We start from the raw sequence: 21,029 nt of genomic DNA on the forward strand, positions 1-21,029 counted from the left end.
CAGGATTTGATTTCTAAGGCCTTCATAAGATCTATGATTAAGGACTCTTTATAAGATCTAAGGAAGAATTTAAAAAAATTGCCATGAAGTCAATTCCAACTCATAGTGACCCTATAGAATAGAGTAAAACTGCCCCACAGGGCTTCAAAAGCTGTAACCTTTACAAAAGCAGACTGACACATCTTTCTCCTCAGAGCAGCTGGTGGGTTCAAACTGCCAAACTTACAATTAGAATCCCAGTGCTTAATCACTGCGCCACCAGCGAAAAATAACCATATTGTTTCTCAGGGCCAGAAGGAGGTGTTATCAGGCAGGAATCCACTACGCTGAAGACAGCCTCCAAACAGGTATTCGTGCTTCAAAGGTCTAGGTCCATTTTGGCAATTAAAAAAGTTTTGGAAGGGAGAAAAGAATGGAGGCTTTATAGAATGTTATTTAGTAGGTGGAGACCTCGGGTTGTGCAAAGAGTTAAGGTGCTCAGCTGTTAACCAAAAGGTCAGAAATTCTAGTCCCCCGAGATCTGGCTCAGAAGAAAGGCCTTGTGATGTGCTTCTGAAATATCAGCCATTGAAAACCCCGTGGAGCACAGTTCTACCCGGACACACATGGGGCCACCATGATTTGGAATAGACTCCACAGCAGCTGGTTATCAGGCAGGTTAGTGGTGTTGATTCTCTATAATTGCAGGTTGGCCATGGGTGTGAGGACTGATCCTGCTTAAACTGCCTGTGAAATGAAAGGCCTACAGAAGGGTATGATTAGCTAAGAAATGTCACACTCCTGGAAGCCTAAGTGAGAGTCCTTCTGGTTAAACTCGGTAGAGCAGAAAGGGAGCACACGCTGGAGAGATTAACCTCGAACAGACTGTTCTGTTGGCCTTTAGGAAAATTTTAAGTCCCCAGGGTTCTTGTAAAAAAAAAACCAAGCAAGGGAAAGCAGGCTGTGAAATAGAATGCCTGATAATAAATTTTCAAGCAATCAGCAGGTGGAACCAGATTTAACTTCATTTAGACAAAGAAAAAAAAAAGTGAATTCTCTAGGGCTTATACCAGGAATCTCTTTTCTCCTCTTTCTACCCTTGTTCTCATGATTTCATAGCTTTAAATGCCATCTGTATGCTGACAAATGGGCTACAACAATGGGCTCAAACATTGCAACTATTGTGAGCATGGCACAGGACCAGGCAGTGTTTTGTTCTGTTGTACATAGGATCACTATGAGTCGGAATCGACTCCACGGTACCTAACAAAAACAACGTATACTGATGACTTCTATTTTTATATCTAATTACCATATGCACACATTTCCATTGCCCATATTCCCTATAACTGCATTATCTACCTTTTCTTCTATGTATTTATCACTACTTGCTTGTTTTTAACATGTCTGCTATCTGTACTCCCAACTAGTTTATTAGCCAAGACAAGAGCCATATCTTTGTTCTTTACCTAATACATACCTATTTGTACCCTACCTAGTTCCTGAATCAGAGTACATGCTTAAGAAACATTTGTTAAATGAATGAATTGATCTCTAGAGTTCTAGAGAAATCTGAATTTGTTACATAAAAAAGAAAAACTTCTTAAAATCTTCTCTTTCGTTAGTCATGTCATCCTACTGTCTTTATTACTCATCTTGGAGTATAAGGACTCCTTTATCCACCACTTTCCACTATGATTTCTGATGTACAAAGTACCTTCTTCCAACAAAACACAACTACGTTAATGCTCTAAGACTGATTTATGATTCAAAAGAAATATTTGTCTTATTGGTATTCCATTTTAAGAAAATAAGAGTTAGTCTTTGCCATTAAAGGATAGAACCTAGAATGGAATTCTTGGGGCAAAAAAAATGGACCCGAGTCCAGCTGGGCGTAGGCAGAGGAAGGGAACAGAGTCAATAAAAGGACAAGAGACCAAAAAAGAAGGCATTTGTCAGTGTTCATCAATTGTTACTCTGTTTGGACTGAAACATAACCTAATGGCAATAGGAAAGAAAAGCTTTGCATCATCCTCTCAACTTTGAATATATTTGAAAAAGCTATCAGTAAGATGAAATTCTTCTCTTGTAATAGGTGATATCTGTACTGAACTATTACCAAACGTTGTTAGAGTTACAGTCTAAAGTAAACCCTCAGTTTCTCAATGAATTAGAATAATCAACTATCACTTTGCTAACATCTGACTTAGGAAAATGTAGAGTATTCATAATCATAACTTGAGTTCCCATTATTCTCCCATTTAGAATAGAATAAAATATCACATGGCCTGGGATAAATATGTAGGGCACTGCAGAAGGAGGCTAGAGAGCAAGAAGTCACAAACAATGGGTGGTTTAGAATCTGCACTGAAACAAGAGGTCGGGAAGACCAGTTTTTAGGCCTTGTCTACTTCTCAGCGTTGATGTCATGAAACTTTCTTCTAAGCTAGCAAGTAAAACAAAAAATTCCACCTGGTCTATTCAACATTTTCCAAGTTGGCTCCGCATAGTACTCTCTGATTAAAATAACTACTATAGATAATGGGGCAGTTCTACTCTGTCCTACAGGGTCGCTATGAGTTGGAATCGACTCGACAGCACTGGGTCTTTGGGACTATAGATAAGGAAGGATCCCTGGTAGTACAGTGGTTAAAGCACTCACCTGCTAGCCAAAAGAACTGCAGTTGGAACCCACCAGCCCCTCCACTGGAGAGAGATGTGATAGTCTGCGCCCATGGAACCCTATGGGGCAGTTCTACTCTGTCCTGTAGTGTTGCTATGAGTGAGAATCAATTCGACGGCAGTGGGTCTGGTTTTTTGGTATAGATAATGAATGTCATGGCGTTGCTAACTTATTTAAATGAAAGGAGTCCTCATCTATGATTTTTCCACCTATCCCCAGCCAGCTAAACTTTGCCTGAAGCAGAGTACATGCTGGTAGTCACTAGACTAGCATTAATACTAGTAGGTTTCACTCATTAAAATGATTTTGATCCTCTTGGTACAATAAGCATGGCCCAATTTCACTATTTCTATTTTTGTATCTTTAGGATATCACCTAGAAAGGCTGGATTGGCTATAGTAAGTGACTCTGCAGCTAAGAGTGAGGGGAAGGAAAGAACAGAGTCTTCCTAAGCTTTAGTGGAGTCTCAAGGATAAGTGGGAAATAACTCTGAGAACTTTAAAGTCAGTCAGATCTGAATTCTCAAAGGGTAAGTTATTTAACCAATTTGAGCTCTGGCTTTCTTATCAGTAAAGCTGGAACAATAATATATATGTTATAAATTATGGTTAATAGAGGCAACATATAGATATATACATATATATGTACATATATGTGTGTGTACATATAATTCACTTGTCATTTGGTAGTTGATAAATGGTGCCTATTTTTATTTTTTATAGCTCTCAAAAGTTTTGTTTTTTTTTCTTTTTTTCATTAAATCATTTGAGTTTTTTCAGTGCTTCCCCAATATTTCATTAAGGACTAAAAGATTTAAGAACATTAGCAGTCATACTGATAATTGTAGAAACAGATATAACAATACAGAAATAATAGTGATAATAAAGTGACTCTCCAGTCAATGTTGGTAGAGCATGGATCAGAATTAACCATGACTAAAAATGAAGTGAGAGGCCTTCCATTTCCAGCTATAATAGCATAGCTTGTAGCAGACCACTGCTCCAATCAAGAAAAACAAGAAAGAAAAAGATTTTTTTTTAAGGTATATTTGAAAGCATGGAGACCTGCTGAAGCAGTCAGGACTTATAGGGTCAAGATCCTAAAATGAGGCAAAGCAGAGAGAGGTGAGCCAAATACCCTTGAAGCATTTTCTGTTCTTGGTGCTATGTAAAGGCTAAGAACCTGGGAAGAGCACAGTTGTGAAAATGCACAGTAGCTGAAAGATTTTCTGGTAATCTCACAGGACAGAAAAAACAAAATGTGGAGACCACTTCTGCCAAGACAGCCAAGAGAGGCAAGCTTCACGTATCACCAAATGTTTTAAATGCACGAGCAAGAGGCTAAGACGCTAAGTAGAATACTACTTAAAAATTGAGTAGAGTTTTCAATAGTCTGACAGTGCCAATGAGACAAAAGGTAGAGAATGTGACCTAGCAAAAATAGTGGAGCCCTGATGACGCACTGGTTAAGCACTCGGCTGCTAATCTAAAAGTTAGTGGTTTGAAATCACTAGCCGCTCCATGGGAGAAAGATGTGGCAGTATGCTTCCTTAAAGACTTACACCCTTGAAAACCCCATTGGGCAGTTTTACTCCATCCTATGGTATAGTGGTTAAGAGCTACAGCTGCTAACCAAAAGGTCAGCAGCTCAGATCCACCAGGTGCTCCTTGGAAACCACACGAGGCAGTTCTACTCTATTCTATATGGTTGCTAGACGGCAGTGGGTTTTACTCTGTCCTATAAGGTCACTATGAGTCGGAATTGACTCTATGGCAATAGGTAATAAAGACCACAGGCTCTCAGTTGAGATCCCTGGAGGGCTGTAAAAAGGAAGAAATGATGAAGTAAAAGAGCTGAACAGAAGATTTCAAAGGGCAGCTCGAGAAAGTATTATAATGACATGTGCAAAGACCTGGAGATAGAAAACCAAAAGGTAAGAACATGCTTAGCATTTCTCAAGCTGAAAGAACTAAGAAAAAATTCAAGCCTAGTGTTGCGATATTGAAGGATTCTACTGGGAAGATATTAAACGACACAGTAAGAATCAAAAGAAGATGGAAGGAATAGAGAGGGTCACTTTACCAAAAAGAATTGGTCCATGTTCAGTCATTTCAGGAGGTAGCACATGATCAGAAACTGATGGTACCGAAAGAAGAGGTCCAAGCTGACTGAAGGCATTGGCGAAAAACAAAGCTCCAGGAATTGACAGAATACCTCCTAAGATGCTTCAACAAACAGATAAAGTGCTGGAAGTGCTCACTCATTTATGCCAAGAAATTTGGAAGACAGCTACCTGGCCAACCAACTGGAAGACATCCATATTTATGCCTATTGTCAAGAAAGGTGATCCAACCAAATGTGGAAATTATCAAACAATATCATTAATATCACATGCAAGTAAAATTTTACTGAAGATCATTCAAAAGCGGCTGTAGCATTATATCAACAGGGTACTGTCTGAAATTCAAGCCAGATTCAGAAGAGGATATGGAACCACAGATTTCATAACTGATGTCAGATGGGTCCTGGCTGATAGCAGAGAATACCACAATAAGGTTTACCTGTGTTTTATTGACTATGCAAAGGCATTCAACTGTGTGTATCATAAGAAATTATGGATAACATTGCAAAGTCTAGAAAGTCTTGTGGGGCAGTTCTACTCTCTCCCATGGGGTTGCTGGGAGTCGAAAATCAACCTAGAAACACCTAACAGCAACAGCTTTGTGAATTATTTTCTTCTATGCTTTATAAATTTTCATCGCAATCTCTTCCTGAGAGTCCCTTAGGCTCTGGATTATTGGAAGTGTGTATACAAAGAATTTTGCTTCCACTGAAGACCCTAGGATTTCATTGGTATGAAAGATTAGTGTTCATGTTGAAAATTTGGTTTGAATATTCTGCTTCCAGGGAAGAATATCAACCGAGACTTCACATCTGCATATGAGACCAGCTTGAAGCTTTGATTTCTCAGGGTATTTTTTAAATTTTTAAATCAAGTTTTTCTAATTCTGCTTTCACTGAGGGACAGCACTTCCAAGGCCCTGGATTTATGCAGATAATCTCAATTCCAACTTTCTGCCTTGTACAAATCAAAGCTATGTCTCTGTCCTAGTTCCCAGGGGCTATTCCCCCCACAGTAGATGATATGACTTCCCCAGGCCACCATAGAGCATCAGCTGGTGACTTCATTGCTCTGGTTTTAACTTCCTTTTCTTATACCTTGTGACACTCCTTTCTTAAAGTAAATAAATTTTTGTTTATTTTTTTAATTCATAATTTATATGGATAGGACAAGTAGTTCTGTTTTGACTCAGTCCACAGGCTCCTGGAACCACCACACCATTTCTACACCATGCTTGCTCCTCCTTCTTCCTCCACTCCTCAATTTGCTCGGGTTTTTTTTTTTTTTTTTTTGCTCCTGTGTCACTACAGGCCTAGAAGCCTTTTTAGAATACACACAATTTCGAATCACGGTAGCCACATCTTTATTTTTATAGATTTTCTAGAGATGTGTGGAGCCGCATAAGTAAGACAATCTCATTGTAGTGCATTTTGCTATCTGACATAGTGTTTTCGCCAGGCTCCTTCATTTTTCTTTCTCTCAGCTAACCCCCTTATGCTGACTTTTCTAAAAGCCTATGCTCCCTACATGTTTTCTTCCTCATGCAAAGAAAGGCTGATTCTCCTAATTGAAAACAGCCCTCACCTCCCAAAAGTGGATTTTCTAGGCCCATGGAAATTCTGGGTGAATAAGGTTTTCTGTATATCTTTGGTGTTGTTGTTGTAAGCCATTGAGTTAATTCCAACTCATAGCAAGCCTGTATGACAGGGTAGAACTGCCCCATAGGGTTTCCAAGGCGCCAGGTCTTTTCTGCTACGAAGCCACTGGTGGGTTTGAACCTCCTATCTTTCAGTCAGCAGTCGAGCATTTAGGAGAGAGGCAAAAGCAAACACTGCCGGAGTTTTTTTTTTCTTAATTGAGAAAATGGCAGTTACCCATAAACAACAGAGAACTTAAAGGATGATTTTGATATTCTTTTTCACACAGACACATTATAAAATGTGTTTTTTTTTAATTCAACAAGAATTTATTATGCACTTAATAAGCAATATGCTAGCTTCTGGAAATAATTAAAAACAAAGCTATCTGCCTACCTTCCATGCTAAACTATAAATCTTGGGAGGACAGCATCTGTGTTTTGTCTGCTTCTGTATTCCAATCCATAGCAATGTGCTGGCACTTAATATTTATTGAATCAATAAATGACTGATTATATGAATACATGAATGAACTATGTTGCAAAGGTTAAAACCTAAAAAGAAAATGGTACAAAATTTTTTATTCCAGTAACTATAAAAACTAACAAAGCACAACTTCCTATCATTTTAGCTCACTTGTGTGGGCAACTTCTCCTGTTCATACACCCCCAAATAACGATCCCTATTCATTTGCTTCCTCCTCTTTTTCCCAGTCACTCTTTCCTCTCCTAGCTTTGTTTTCTTGTCTGCCCACCCTAAACCTCATAGCTACTTTTCTGAAAGTCTCTTTTGCCAACATAATAAGTACATTGGACAAGCATGATTCATGATATGAGATCAAACACAACTTTATTTTTGCCTCCTACAGGCCCTTTCCACCACTGGTTTGTTAGATTGTCATACTATAGTGGCTTGCATGTTGCTGTGATGCTGGAAGCTATGCCGCTGTTATTTCAAACACCAGCAGGGTCATCCATGGTGGAGAGGTTTCAGTGGAGCCTACAGACTAATACAGACTGAGAAGAAGGACCTAATTCTGAAAAAATCGGCCAATAAAAGCCTTATGGATAGCAGTGGAACACTGCCTGATACAGTGCCATAAGATGAACCCCTCAGGTTGGAAGGCACTCAAAATACGACTGGGAAAGAGCTGCCTCCTCAAAATAGAGTCAACCTTAGTGACACGGATGGAGTTAAAGATTTCAGGACCTTCATTAGCCAATGTAGCGCAACTCAAAATGAGGAGAACCAGCTGCAAACATCTATTAATAATCTGAAATATGACCTTGAGCACATCTCACCTGAATTTAGAGATCATCTCAAGAATAGATTTGATGCATTGAATATTAATGACCTAAGACCAGATAAGTTGTGAGATGACATCAAGGACATCATACATGAAGAAAGCAAAAGGTCATTAAAAAGGCAGGAAAAAAAAAGAGAGAGAGAGAAAACGAATGTCAGAAGAGACTCTAAAACTTGGTCTTGAACATAGAGTAGCTAAAGCAAACAGATAATGAAATAAATGATGTGAATAGAAGATTTCAAAGGGTGGCTCTAGAAGACAAACCAAAAACCAAACCTGTTGCCCTCAAGTCGATTCTAACTCATAGTGACCCTACAGGACAGTAGACCTGTCCCATAGAGTTTCCAAGGAGTGCTTGGTGGCTTTGAACTGCCAACCTTTCGCTTAGCAACCTTGCTCTTAACCACTATGCCATGAGGGTTTAGTAAAGTAGTATGATGAAATGTGCAAAGACCTGGAGTTAGAAAACCAAAAGGAAAGAACATGCTTGGCATTTCTCGAGCTGAAAGAACTGAAGAAAAAATTCAAGCCTTGAGTTGCAATGTTAAAGGATTCTAGAAGCAAAAAATCAAATGAATGAAGCAGAAGACACTGTACTGAAAAGAAGTAATCGCTGTACTGAAAAGAATTGGTTGATATTCAATCATTTCAGGAGGTAGCATATGATCAAGAACCGATGGTGTTGAAGAAAGAAGTCCAAGCTGCACTGAAGCCATTAGCAGAATTGAGATGCTTCGACAAACAGATGCAACACTGTAAGTGCTCACTCCTCTATGCCAAGAAATTTGGAAGACAACCACCTGGCCGAATGATTGGAAAAGATCCATATTCGTGCCCATGTCAAAGAAAGGTGGCAGAACAGAATGAGGAAATTATTGAACAATGTCATTAATGTCACATCCAAGTAAAATTATACTGAAGATAATTCAAAAACAGTTGCAGTAGTACACTGACAGAGAACTGCCAGAAATTCAAGCCAGATTCAGAAGACGGCATAGAATGAGGGACATCATTGCTGGTATCAGATGGATCTTGGCTGAAAGCAGAGAACCAGAAAGATGTTTACCTGTGTTTTATTGACTACACAAAGGCATTCGACTGTCTGGATTATAACAAATTATGGATAACATTGCAAAGAATGGGAATTCCAGAACATTTAATCATGCTCATGTGGGACCTGTAAAAAGACCAAAAGGCATTCAAACAGAACAAGGGGAGGGATACTGTGTGGTTTAAAATCAGGAAAGAGGTGTTCAGGGTTGTATTATTTCATCATCCTTATTCAATCTGCATGCTGAGCAGATAATCCAAGAAACTGGAATATATGAAGAAGAATACGCCATCAGGGTTGAAGGAAGACTCATTAACAACCTGCATTATGCAGAAGACACAACCTTGCTTGCTGAAAGCAAAGAAGATTTAAAGCACTTACTGATGAAGATCAAAGACTACAGCGTTCAGTAGGTATTACACCTCAACATAAAGAAAACAAAATCCTCACAACTGGACCAATGAGCAACATCATGATAAATGGAGAAAAGATTGAAGTTGTCAAGGATTTCATTTTACTTGGATCCACAATCGACATCCATGGAAGCAGCAGTCAAGAAATCAAAGGACTTATTGCATTAGGCCAAACTGCTGCAAAAGGCTCTTTAAAGTGTTAAAAAGCAAAGATGTTTCTTTAAGGGCTAAGGTGTGCCTGACCCAAGCCAGGGTATTTTCAATCACCTCATATGCATGTGAAAGCTGGACAATGAATAAGGAAAACCAAAGAAGAATTGATGCCTTTGAATTATGGCTTTGGCCAAGAATTTTGAATATACTATGGACTGCCAGAAGAACAAACAAATCTGTCTTGGAAGAAGTACAGCCAGAATGCTCCCTAGAAGCAAGGAGGTGAGACTACATCTCACATACTACAGACCTGCTATCAAAAGGGATCAGTCCCTGAAGAAGGACATCATGCTTGGTGAGAGGGCCAGCAAAAAAGAAGACCCTCAACAAAATGGATTGACACAGTGGCTGCAACAATGGGCTCAAACATAGCAAAGATTATGAGGGTGGCACAGGACTGGGCAATGTTTCATTCTGTTGAACGTAGGGTTGCTATGAGTTGGAACCAACTGGACACCACCTAACAACAAGGGCCCTTTAAAATTATTAAGAGAAAGATCTTTCTCTGCCACTAAAACTTTACAGATCTCATGACTTTATTTCTCAGTTTAGGTAATAGATGATCTTATGGTCACTTCAAGTTAAAACCATATTCTCAATTCAGAAAGTAAAACTATACAGTCCAGGATATTAACCTTCACTTTAATTTGTATTGAAAAGTACAGTGTGTTCTCTCTCTCCTTTCCCTGCAGAATGGTAACAGGTCATTTGCTCTTGCAAAGTTGGATGAGTCAGCTTTACTCTCTTTCTCTCCTCTTTCTTTCTCCCTCAAGCTAGCTGCTGGGTTTTGTTTTGTTTTGTATTATTTAGTTTGTTTATTTGTTAAGTGTAACTTGCAGTAAAATTCACCAATTTTTAAATGGACATTTGATGAGTTTCACAAATATATACAATCATTTGGACAGAACCTACACCTTAACATTGATATTTAATCCATGAACGTCTTAACTCTCTCTGTTTGTCTTCTTTATCTCAGCAATGTTTTATATTTGTCAACATAGAGAACATACATAAGTTTTGCTAAGTTTGTCTCTAAGCATGCCATATTTTTGATACTATTGTAATAGTTCTTTAAAATTTCTGTTTCCAGTTATTCTGTACTAATCTATAGAAATGCAATTAACTTTTTATACTGATCTTTTATATTGAGTTTAGCTAAACTCAATACTTCTAGTAGCAATTTTGTTGATTCTCTAAGATTTTCTACATGCATGATGATGCTGACTGTGAATAAAGACATTTTTATTTCTTCTTTCCCAATTCGTATGTCTTTTTTCCCCCATTGCTTTATTGTACTGCCTAGAACTGCAGTACAGTGATAAATAGAAGCAAGTACTATGCCAACAAAGTAGTTTGCTAAGCTGTATCATGCCTTCTAAATTTTCAAGGTGAGAGTCAAACATGAGTTCACTATCACCTCTTTCCTTTATTAAGCTTTCTAAATATTCCTTTGGAAGCAGCCCACATCTAGACTTGAGATGCCAAGCAAAGTACCACCTACCCTTCTACCTTGTGAAGAGGGAAAGATTTTCAGCAGAGCTGTAGCTTTCTCCCAAAAAATATCTTTACTAATCCTCACCAATTTCCACTTATTTTTATTTTTTTTTTTAATATCTCCCTTGTAAATGAAGGCTTTCTCTCTCTCTCTCTTTTTTTTTTTTTTAAGAGTCATTGTACCAATTTTTGGTTAGTTATTTTGAGAAGCTGAATATGGTCAACATCACTCTCACTTTGATATCTATTAGCTATATCTTTACATATTTCTGAGATTTGGACTATACTAGCACCCTACACTAGCATCCCTTGTACAACTGTCTTTCGACTGCAGTTGACACAGTAGAATCCAAACTTTGGATCAATATGACAATCTGACGTCACTCCTCAGTCAACTAGAAAGCTAAGCACTGGAAAGGAAATCTCATAACCATACTAATTGTTGCCCTTACCACGTATAATCTCCTACCTTGGCTGGACCCTCTTTCAGAATTTCAGTTCCTTACTCATCCTTGGTCAGCTTGCTTTCCCATATCTCATAATGCCTATCCTATATTTCCTTAGAAAGGTCTTACTTAAAGTAGATAACCTGGCTTCCTATTAAATCAAGAGAATTAGGCCCATCAGGCATAACCCCCCCAAAATGCTGCTTTCCTGCCTATGTTGGCATACATTCCCACCTACTTTCCCATAAGCTCAGGAACTCCACCCTATTTTCTGTCAAGGTGTACTTCTCCATCTCTGAACTAAATTTTATTTCCTTCTTCCTTCCTGGGCCCTTTTTTCTGATCCCCACTCCTGTATTTTCAATTTCTCAACTAGTTTCTACATAGGTAAATCGTAAACATAGTAAATACACTCAAGGGCCTTTCTCTTCCTATTTTTTTTTTAATTTCTGTTCTTCCTGAATCCTAATACCTGAACTCTTTCTTATCCTTCCATTCAAACTTCTTAAAAGTATTATTTATTATTCTTGGCTGTACTTTCCAATCACTTTTCAATCACCTGTAGTCTGGCTTCTGCCCAACCACTTTACTAACATCGTTCTTACTTAGGAAACCAATGAACTCCTAATTGTTAAATCCAATGGACAGTTTTCAGTATATATTTTACAGAAGTTCTCTGTTTCATTTGATACAGTAGATCACTCCTTCCTTCCTGAAGTTTCCTTTTTCCTCTCATGGCACTGTACTCTCTGGGTTCTCTTTGTATCAATCTATCTCTTCCGTGTCTCCTATGTGATGTTTCCTGTGGTATTTTCCTCCTTTCTGAGCCCTTTTTAATGCAATGTTCTTTTAATACAACACACTTTCCCTGTAAGATCTCAGTTAATGTCTTTATTTCATTGACAACATAAAGACTAATGATATACAAATCTTCAGCAAAGTTGTCTTCAAATCCATGCAAAGTTGCCAGACATTATCTGGTGGCGATACCACAGGCCTTACTCTCTTTATGTCCCAAATCAAATTCATCACCTTTATTGCTAGAACTATCCCTACTCTGTATTTTCTACTTCAGTTGGAGACACCATCATCTAGCTAAGAAACCTGGGAATTACCCTGAGTCCTCTTTCTTACCAACTCATCACACCTATGTACAGTAGTATAGCACAGTGACTAAGGAGAATTCAAAGTTTAGGACTGAACAGGTCCCGGCTCTCAACTCATTATATTGGGAAAGTTGTTAGAATGGAAATTTTGTATGGTTTGACCTAATACTTAATCCTTTTAAGCTTCTTTTCCCCTCGTTTGTGAAATGGGAAAAGGTATGATACATATACATAGAGTATTATTGTGAAGACCAAAAAAGATAATGTATACGAAGCACTCAATCCCCCAAATGACACATAATAAATGCTCAGTAAAGCAGCTAGTTTTATCAAATCCATCAAGTCCTGACAATTTACTTCCAAAATATATCTTGAATTTATCTTCTCCACCTTATCCCTATTTATCCCTTCACTCATTCTTTCACTTAGAAAATTTTAATTGAATAAGCACTTTTTCCAGGTACTAAGGTAACAAGTAAATCAGTTGCCCTCAGGTTGATCCCACTCATGAACAACTAAACTAAACCAAACCCATTGCCGTCCAATTGATCCTGACTCATAGCTACCCTATAGGACACAGTGGAACTGTATCATAGTTTCCAAGGAGCAGTTGGTAGATTTGAAGTGCCAACCTTTTGGTTAGCAGCTGAGCTCTTAACCACTGCACCACCAGGGCTCCATAGGGACCCTAGGCCCTGGGATTTCGTGTTGAACAAAGTAGACATAGCCTCTGCTGTAGTGGTGTTTATGGAATGTAGGGGAAAATGGACTGTTAAACAGCAATTAAAATGGAAGTAGTACAAAGTCATGGCCTTAGTGTTTGCTCTGGTTAATGAGAATACATTCTTCATGCCTTACCCCCTATCCCAAAGATCCTGGGAGAGGAAACAACACTTGATAAACTCAGAGATAAAAGAAAGCTGTTGGAGAAACCTCCACCAGAATAATTTATCTAAACCATCCATGCGATTGTGTCACTCCCTGTGTAATCCCTTTCTAAGGCTTCTTATTGACTTTGGGGTAAAGTTCCAATTCCTTAAAATGACATATCTCCTACATCATCTCTTAGAATTTTTCTCTCTCTCCCGTTGTGTTCCAGCAAAACTGAACCATTTATATTTCTCTACACATGCCATGCTGTTTTAAGTCTCTAGGAGTTTGTTCATGCAGCCGCTGAAATATTCTTCATTCTCTCTCTCTGCCTCGATTACTCTATACACCAGCTGGGACTCTTAGGGCTGCAAAGAAATGAATGCTAACTCAAACTAGCTTGAGAAAAAAGTGAGATTTGTTTTAAGGATACTGAAATGTAACATCACAGAAAAACAAGGATGTGGCTGCATGTGGGTAACAATAGAGCCAGAGACTTAATGCTGTGAGGACACATTTTCTCCACAGCTTGTCTCTGCTTGGCTCTGTTCATGTTAACTCTTCCCTCTTCCTACAGATTGTTGTTGTTGGTTTTTTCCCTTCCCAAAATGGCAGAATACAAAGCAGTTGACAGTTGTCAAGCTTCACTGGGCTCCATGCTGAGAAATCCATGCTGATTAGCCAGCAGGTGTCAGATGCTCACTCATGGGCCAAACATTTGACCCGAGGACGTAGTGTATTAGTGTACTGAATGGTAGCTCTCACCATGAAACTCTGGTTGGGGCAGGGCAGCACCAAGAAAAACAGAGTAAGAAGGACTTGTCAGATTAAGGAATATGTCTAGTATATTCCTACACATCCCTTATGACTTAGCTCAGGGTAACCCTTCTCTAGGAAGCACACTTTATGGTTGTTAGTTCCTGTAGAGTTGGCTATGACTCATGGCAACCTTATGTATAACAGAAGGAAATGTTGCCAAGTCCCATGCCATTTTCATAATTATTGGTCTGTTTGAGTTGCCTGTCTTCTATGCACCCCCATGCATATGTCTAACGTTGACGTTAAAATTTCAGTGATCTGTTTTCTATCAGTCTCTTGTGAAGTCTTTGAGGACAAGTGTGCATCATATTTGATTTTGGATTCTGAACCTCTGGAGACACAAACAAACCAATAAATGAATGTGTGAATTTACTGAAGATATTTTGGAAAAATTAGTAGGTGATGACTTCAACTAACTGACATTTGAGTTTTATTTCTAAAACTCTAGTCATAAAAGTTCATTATTTCAAACTTTCTTTAGAGGTAGCAAACTTATCCTATTACATAGCAAAGTCATGGTGACTAACAGGATAATTCCGAGCCATATTAATTGCCACTTTCTCTTAGAAATCATTATTAGAGGTGAGAAAAGTATCTATATAATTGATCTTGATGTATATAACATTTAAAATCATTCAATTGACCCTTTATTATGGAGAAAAGCATGTGAGCACCATATAAACAGCTTAAGAATTTTCCAACCCCTCCTCATCTGATAGCCTATTGACCGATAAAAAAAAACCACCAATAGATTACATAAAACTCCAGTTCAGTGATAGAAGCATCCTCTGCCCTCCCCAAACCGCAGGGAAAGATTGTATTTTTCCCACCACCGTCAAGAAATGTATCTAATATGTGGTAAAGATAAGCTAAAAGTAAAACAGAGTGAGAAGAAACTTGGTTGAAATTGGCAAAACAGGTTTCTGTTCTCCCTCTGCTGGTTTGTAGGCAGTATCACTTTTCAAAGGTCTGCCCAAAAGCCCAAAGAAGGGTTCTTTCTTTCACGGAATCTCAAAAATATTTGGATGTGTGAACCTAAATAAGTCCCCAAAGCCACAGCATCTCCACCAAATCAGTCTGTACCTTTTCTTCCCACCACTAATAATGGCTAAAAAGGCAAAACCAGTACTATCTAATGGCTTGACTTCTAATTTTCCTAGAGCACATTCAAAAGAAAAATACTATATTTTCTTCTAATTTTCTAAAAATGTGATTTTTATTTATACGACATACTGCATTTTGGGGTGGAAGATCTGCGTCTGAATTTTGGCTTTCCTGATTACCCACTGGTTGTGTAACCTGTACCAACTGTCGCTCACATATTGGTTTTATAACATCACTCTTTCTGAAACTGAGTTTCATCAAGCTCTAAATGAAGAAGCTATGCAACAGAGTTGTTGGCTCCTTTTCTAGTTCTAATATTTTATAATGCTAAGTGCTGTTGAATTACAAAATTTTAATGATTTATTTCTTTTTCTTTACGCCATTTGTGTCAATCTCATACATAAGCAAAATGGTTGAAACCGTTCCTGTAATCATCGGCTTCCTTCCTTGATGCCGTGCCAAAGACACTGTGGACATCCAAATGAATCTTAATTGATACAATAATGATTATGATGGCAATGATGAGTCCTGGGATTTTAAACTGAGCCAAATTCTCTCCTGGTTACATGGCTAGGATTTTGAGTAGCAGCTGTGGACAGATCTGTATCTCCTTCCCACGCCACCCCCACAACAGTCTGAAATCTTTGCTTCAAATGAGAAAACACAGAAGAAACTAAAAGTGCAGTTTCAGTATGTCTGACTGCCCAGACATGAGTTAGATTCCCTATGTCACATGTCTTTAAATGACTTGACTCTTAAATATTGTTCCAAGGAAGACGGAGGGTATAAAGTGGCTAGGGGGAAAGCAAGAGATTCAGGTTCAAATATCAGCTACACTCCTCAGTTTAATATTCATCGCTCAAGATTCAAATACAGCATACCATAAATAAGAGAACACATGTAAGTTGGGCACTCCAATGTCTCCAAACATAATTGGTGGTTCATAAATAGTACCGAAAATAATCATAGCTACCAGTTATTGAAAGCTTACTGTATGTGTCAGGCACTATGTGTGTGTCTATGTGTGTGTTTGTATAAAATTTATTTCCCACAATGACCCTGTAAGGTAGATACTATTACCCATATTTTATAGTCGAGGATTTGAAGCTTAGAGAATTTAAGTGACTTTAGAAGTTATCCCATTAACAAGTGGCAGAGCCTAGATTTGAACTTAGGCAGTCTGATGCCAGAGCCCACTTAGAGTTTTGCTTTGTTTTGTACCACAAGTTGCACTGAAGCAACTTAGCTTTAGAAAACAAGTATTTACCCACCCAGAAAGACTAAAATGAAAATCAGCAAAAGTGTTAGTGAGCATGTTGAATAACGTAAATTGGTGCTGCAAAAAGTGCAAATTCATGCATCCATTTTGGAAAACTCTCAGGCAGTATCTACTCAATCTGAACATATATATAGTCTATGATCCAACAATTTCACTCTCTGCTGCTACATACCCCCCCAAAAAAAGTGTGAAGGTATGCATGCCAAAAGACAGAATATTCATAGCAGCATTGTTTGTAAATACCCCAATGGAATCAACCCAATGTCCACCAACAGGGGAGTGGATAAACAAAATCATGTTGCCTTCATATACAAAAATTCAATTCATCAGTGACAAAAACCGTGGCTACATGCAACGTGGATGGATTTCACAGACATAATGTTAAGCACAAGAAGCTAGACACAAAAGAATATATACTACATAATTCCAAAGTTCAAAGTCAAAAACAGGGAAAATTAATCTGTAATAAGAGAAAAGAGAATGGTAGTTACCCTTGGTGACAGGTACTAACAACTAGGAGGGAGTATAAAGGAGGTTTCCGGGATTTTGGTAATTTCTTTATCTGGGTCGTAATATTAGAAATGTAAAAACTGATTAAGCTATAGAATTTGAAGTTGTACACTTCTCTGTAACATGATAGTATTCAATACGAAATTTTATAAAAAGAAAAAACTTACTAAGAATCCGTCCCCTTCTTTCCCCACATGCCCTTTCAGAGTGCCATGCATCCCATCCCAAGTTTGGGATCTGTTGCCTGCTAATGTTTCATGTTCTTCCTAATTCTCTGTCCTTTGCACACCACGAAGTGTCTTTGATGAGAAGCTGGGCCTTGTCTTCACAGTGAAATGCTCCACCAGCTGTTACCTTAAACTCCTGTTCTGTGCTCTGATCACAAATGCTTTTTCTTCCAACTCCATCACTACCTTCATCTCCTTTTGATTTTGAGAGCCTCAGTTCTCCTCGCATTCTCACTGGCGATCAGGTTTTCCTGTTTTACTTGTTTGTTGTTTTCATAAATTTATTACTTCAACCATCCACTCACTCAACAAATAGTCCTAGGCTCCGGAAATACTGCAGTAAATTAAGCCAACATGGTGTCCTCTCGGGATTCTTATCATCCAGTGACCTCCTTGACAAAATCTGAACTCCTTTTTCTTGTTCTTCTGATGCATCTGACTAACAAATCCTCTGCCTTGGATTAATCCAGTTTTCTGCTTTCACTGGCCTCCCACAAAACCAAAACCAAGCCCATTGCCATTGAGTCAATTCCAACTCATAGCAACCCTACAGGACAGAGAAGAACTGTCCCATAGAGTTTCCAAGTACCAGCTGGTGGATTCAAACTGCCGACCTTTTGGTTAGCAGTCAAGCTCTTAACCACTATGCCACCAGAGCTCTGGTTCCACACAAAGACAGCCAAATACTAGGAGAGAATTTTAATTTTTCACATATCATAGATTGATGTTTCTACATATTCATAGTCTCTAACTTCATGTAGAAGCCTTGGTGGCATAGTGGTTAAGCATTGTAGCATTTTTAAACATGTCCAAAAATGGATCTCTCCCCTTGAATCCGGGCCAATCTTAGTGACTTGCTCATAACCAATAGAATGGAGTAGAAGTAACACTAAATGACTTTAGGGGTTAAGTCGTAAAAGGTAAAGCACCTTTCACCTTGATTGCTGGAACCCAAGCACTGGGACCCCTGAGCCATCATGTAAAGAAATCCAACCACCCTGAGGCTGCCATGTTGTGAGGAGGACCAATATAACCTAAGCAGAGAGATCACATAGAAAGGCCTGAGACAACAAGAAGAGAGAGACGCCTGGCCATGTCCAAGCTGTTTTTATGTTGATTGGTAGAGACTAATAATTGCTTATTACAAAGCCTCTCTACCCTGGCTTTGAGAGCATGAACTATTCCAGCCTTATGTAAGCACCAGAAACTGTTTAGCCTACTACTTTTTGATGGTTCTTTTCCCAACCTCATGGAGTTTCACCCTTCCACTGCACAGATCAGTACTCACTCAAAGGTACAAGAAGGGACTTTACAGATCTCCAAGACTCCCTCTGCTACTTTCCCTTCTCTGATATTCTGCCCATTAGCCTCTAAATTCTCATCTCTGTGTCCTCCAGTTATTGAAATCTCTATTTGGGTTCCCCTTCTCTGCTACATGCTCAGGCAGGGAGCTGGGGCATGAATTTTAAGATCAGACAACACAATTCAGTTTTTATTGGTTTTAACAATTACATTTGGACTTCAGCTTCTGTAGAATTGCCCTCCTGCTAGGAACAACTAGGAAATTAGGTCTAATATATGAAATAACTGTTTTCAGACATTGGACAACAGGTAATACAGGACTATGATCCCTGAAAATCATAACTTCATATATTATACCTAATTTCCTAGTTGTTCCCAGCAGGAGGGCAATTCTGCAGAAGCTGAAGTCCAAATGTAATTGTTAAAACCAATAAAAACTGAATTGTGTTGTCTGATCTTAAAATTCACGCTCAACAGTTTACGAAAAAGGCCCTTCATACTTAACATGGTAAAGCCTCTTGGAAATTTTTTCTATGGTAGCTATTGTCATCTCTGACTTCTCACTTTTTAATTGGGTACATTCTGCCTTTTCCCTCACCACGTCACTCATGCCACGCCACCTATGGCAGTGGGTAATGAACAAAAGTTCTTTTCTTACTTGATTTTCTACAGCTATGCTGTCCAATACTCTAGTCACTAACCACATGACTTCTTTTCTGTCTGAGATGTAAATCAATTGTTCTCATAGTATGCCGCAAAATCACCTGGGTTGTTTGCCAAAAATGCAGATTCTTGAACCTTATATGAAGAGATTCTGGTCTGGTAAACTGGTTAATTGATACCGATTCTGATTCAGTAAGTTGGAATGAGGGCCCAGAAATTTGGATTTATTCTCAGGCCTCCTCCCATTCTACCCTATATGTTCCCTGGGTAACTCATCTTCGCACAAAGGATAGCACTATCACTCACGTACTAGCATTTCCCAAAGTTCTTTTTTCTAGCTTAGATTCTTCTCACCTCCTGATCTTTCCTTCCAACTGCCTACTGTGCGTCTTCACTTCAATGTCTCAAACTTCACATATCTAACATTTAATTCCTTGTTTCTATTCTTCCTAGCACATTCCTCCTTTTATTCTTCCAATTATTCAAGCCAGAACCCTGGAAGTCATTCTCTTCTTCTTTCTCACATTTACATCAAATCTTTTTCAAAATCCAACTAATTCTATTTGCTTCATTTCTATCCTACTATGCTTTCTTAATTTTCTTCAGGGTTTCTCAATTTCAGCACTATTGAAATTTTGAACCAGATAATTGTTTGTTGTGGGGGCTGTCCTGTTCATAATATGATGTTTAGTAGTTTTCCTGTCCTCTACCCACTAGGTGCCTAGTTATGACAAACAAAAACATTTTCAGACATTGTCCGCTTGGGGTGAGGGGATTATTTGATTGCCTTATTTGATTGAGACCCTCTCATTACACACCCACATTAAGGCAACAGATCTCACCTGGCCCTTCTGCCAAGGCCTGTACCTTTCACTCATTCTCCACAGTCCTTACAGTTTTCTTCAGGACAAAATCCAATAACTCTAATACAGCATTGTTATGGCTACTTGTCATTGAGTAGATTTTGACTCATGGTGACTCCGTGTATGAAAAGTAGAACTGCTCCATAGGGTTTTCGAGGCTGTGACCTTTTGGAAGCAGATCACCAGGCCTATCTTTCAAGGCACTTCTGAGTGGGCGTGGACCACCAAACCTTTCAGCTAGTAGTTGAATGCTTAACTATTTACCACCTAAACCCAAAATCCAAACCCCCTGCCATCAAGTCTATTCCAACTCATAGAGACTCTATAGCACAAGGTAGAACAGCCCCATAGGGTTTCCAAGACTGTAAATCTTTACAAAAGCAGATTGCTACATCTTTCTCCCATAGAGTGGCTGGTGGGTTTGAACTGATGACCCTTTGATTAGCAGCCCAGTGTTTTAACCACTGCACCACTAGGGCTTCTTTGCACCACCTACCAAAAAAAGAAAGAAAAAATCCCCATTGCCTTCAAGTCCACTCCGACTCATCTAAAAAATAAATAAATTTTTTTTTTTTTTTTTTTTATGTAGGGACCCCTTAATATATCATCAGAAGAGAATTATCTGGCCTTTATTTGCCTTTCCAGCTTCTCCTCTCCAGCCATAGTGAATTACTTGCAGTTTCCTTAGGAATGGACAAAAGTCATAAATGTTAACCATAGATAGTAAGTAGGCTAGTAGCCTGCAAGATAATGCAAAATTCCTAGGATGCTTTAAATATAGAAAATGAGTAAGCAAGAACTATTTAATGGAATCTCCTGAAGACACAGCTGCAGGGAGTATCCATTACGCTTTTGCCTTTCTTTCATTCCCCAGTTCTAAGACTGGTGTATCACAGTGAACAGCAAAACCCTATGTGGTTGGGAAGTAGCATGGAGGTGGTA

The sequence above is a fragment of the Elephas maximus genome, chromosome 7, assembly GCF_024166365.1.
Source record: "Elephas maximus indicus isolate mEleMax1 chromosome 7, mEleMax1 primary haplotype, whole genome shotgun sequence".
In the NCBI taxonomy this organism is placed as follows: Eukaryota; Metazoa; Chordata; class Mammalia; order Proboscidea; family Elephantidae; genus Elephas; species Elephas maximus.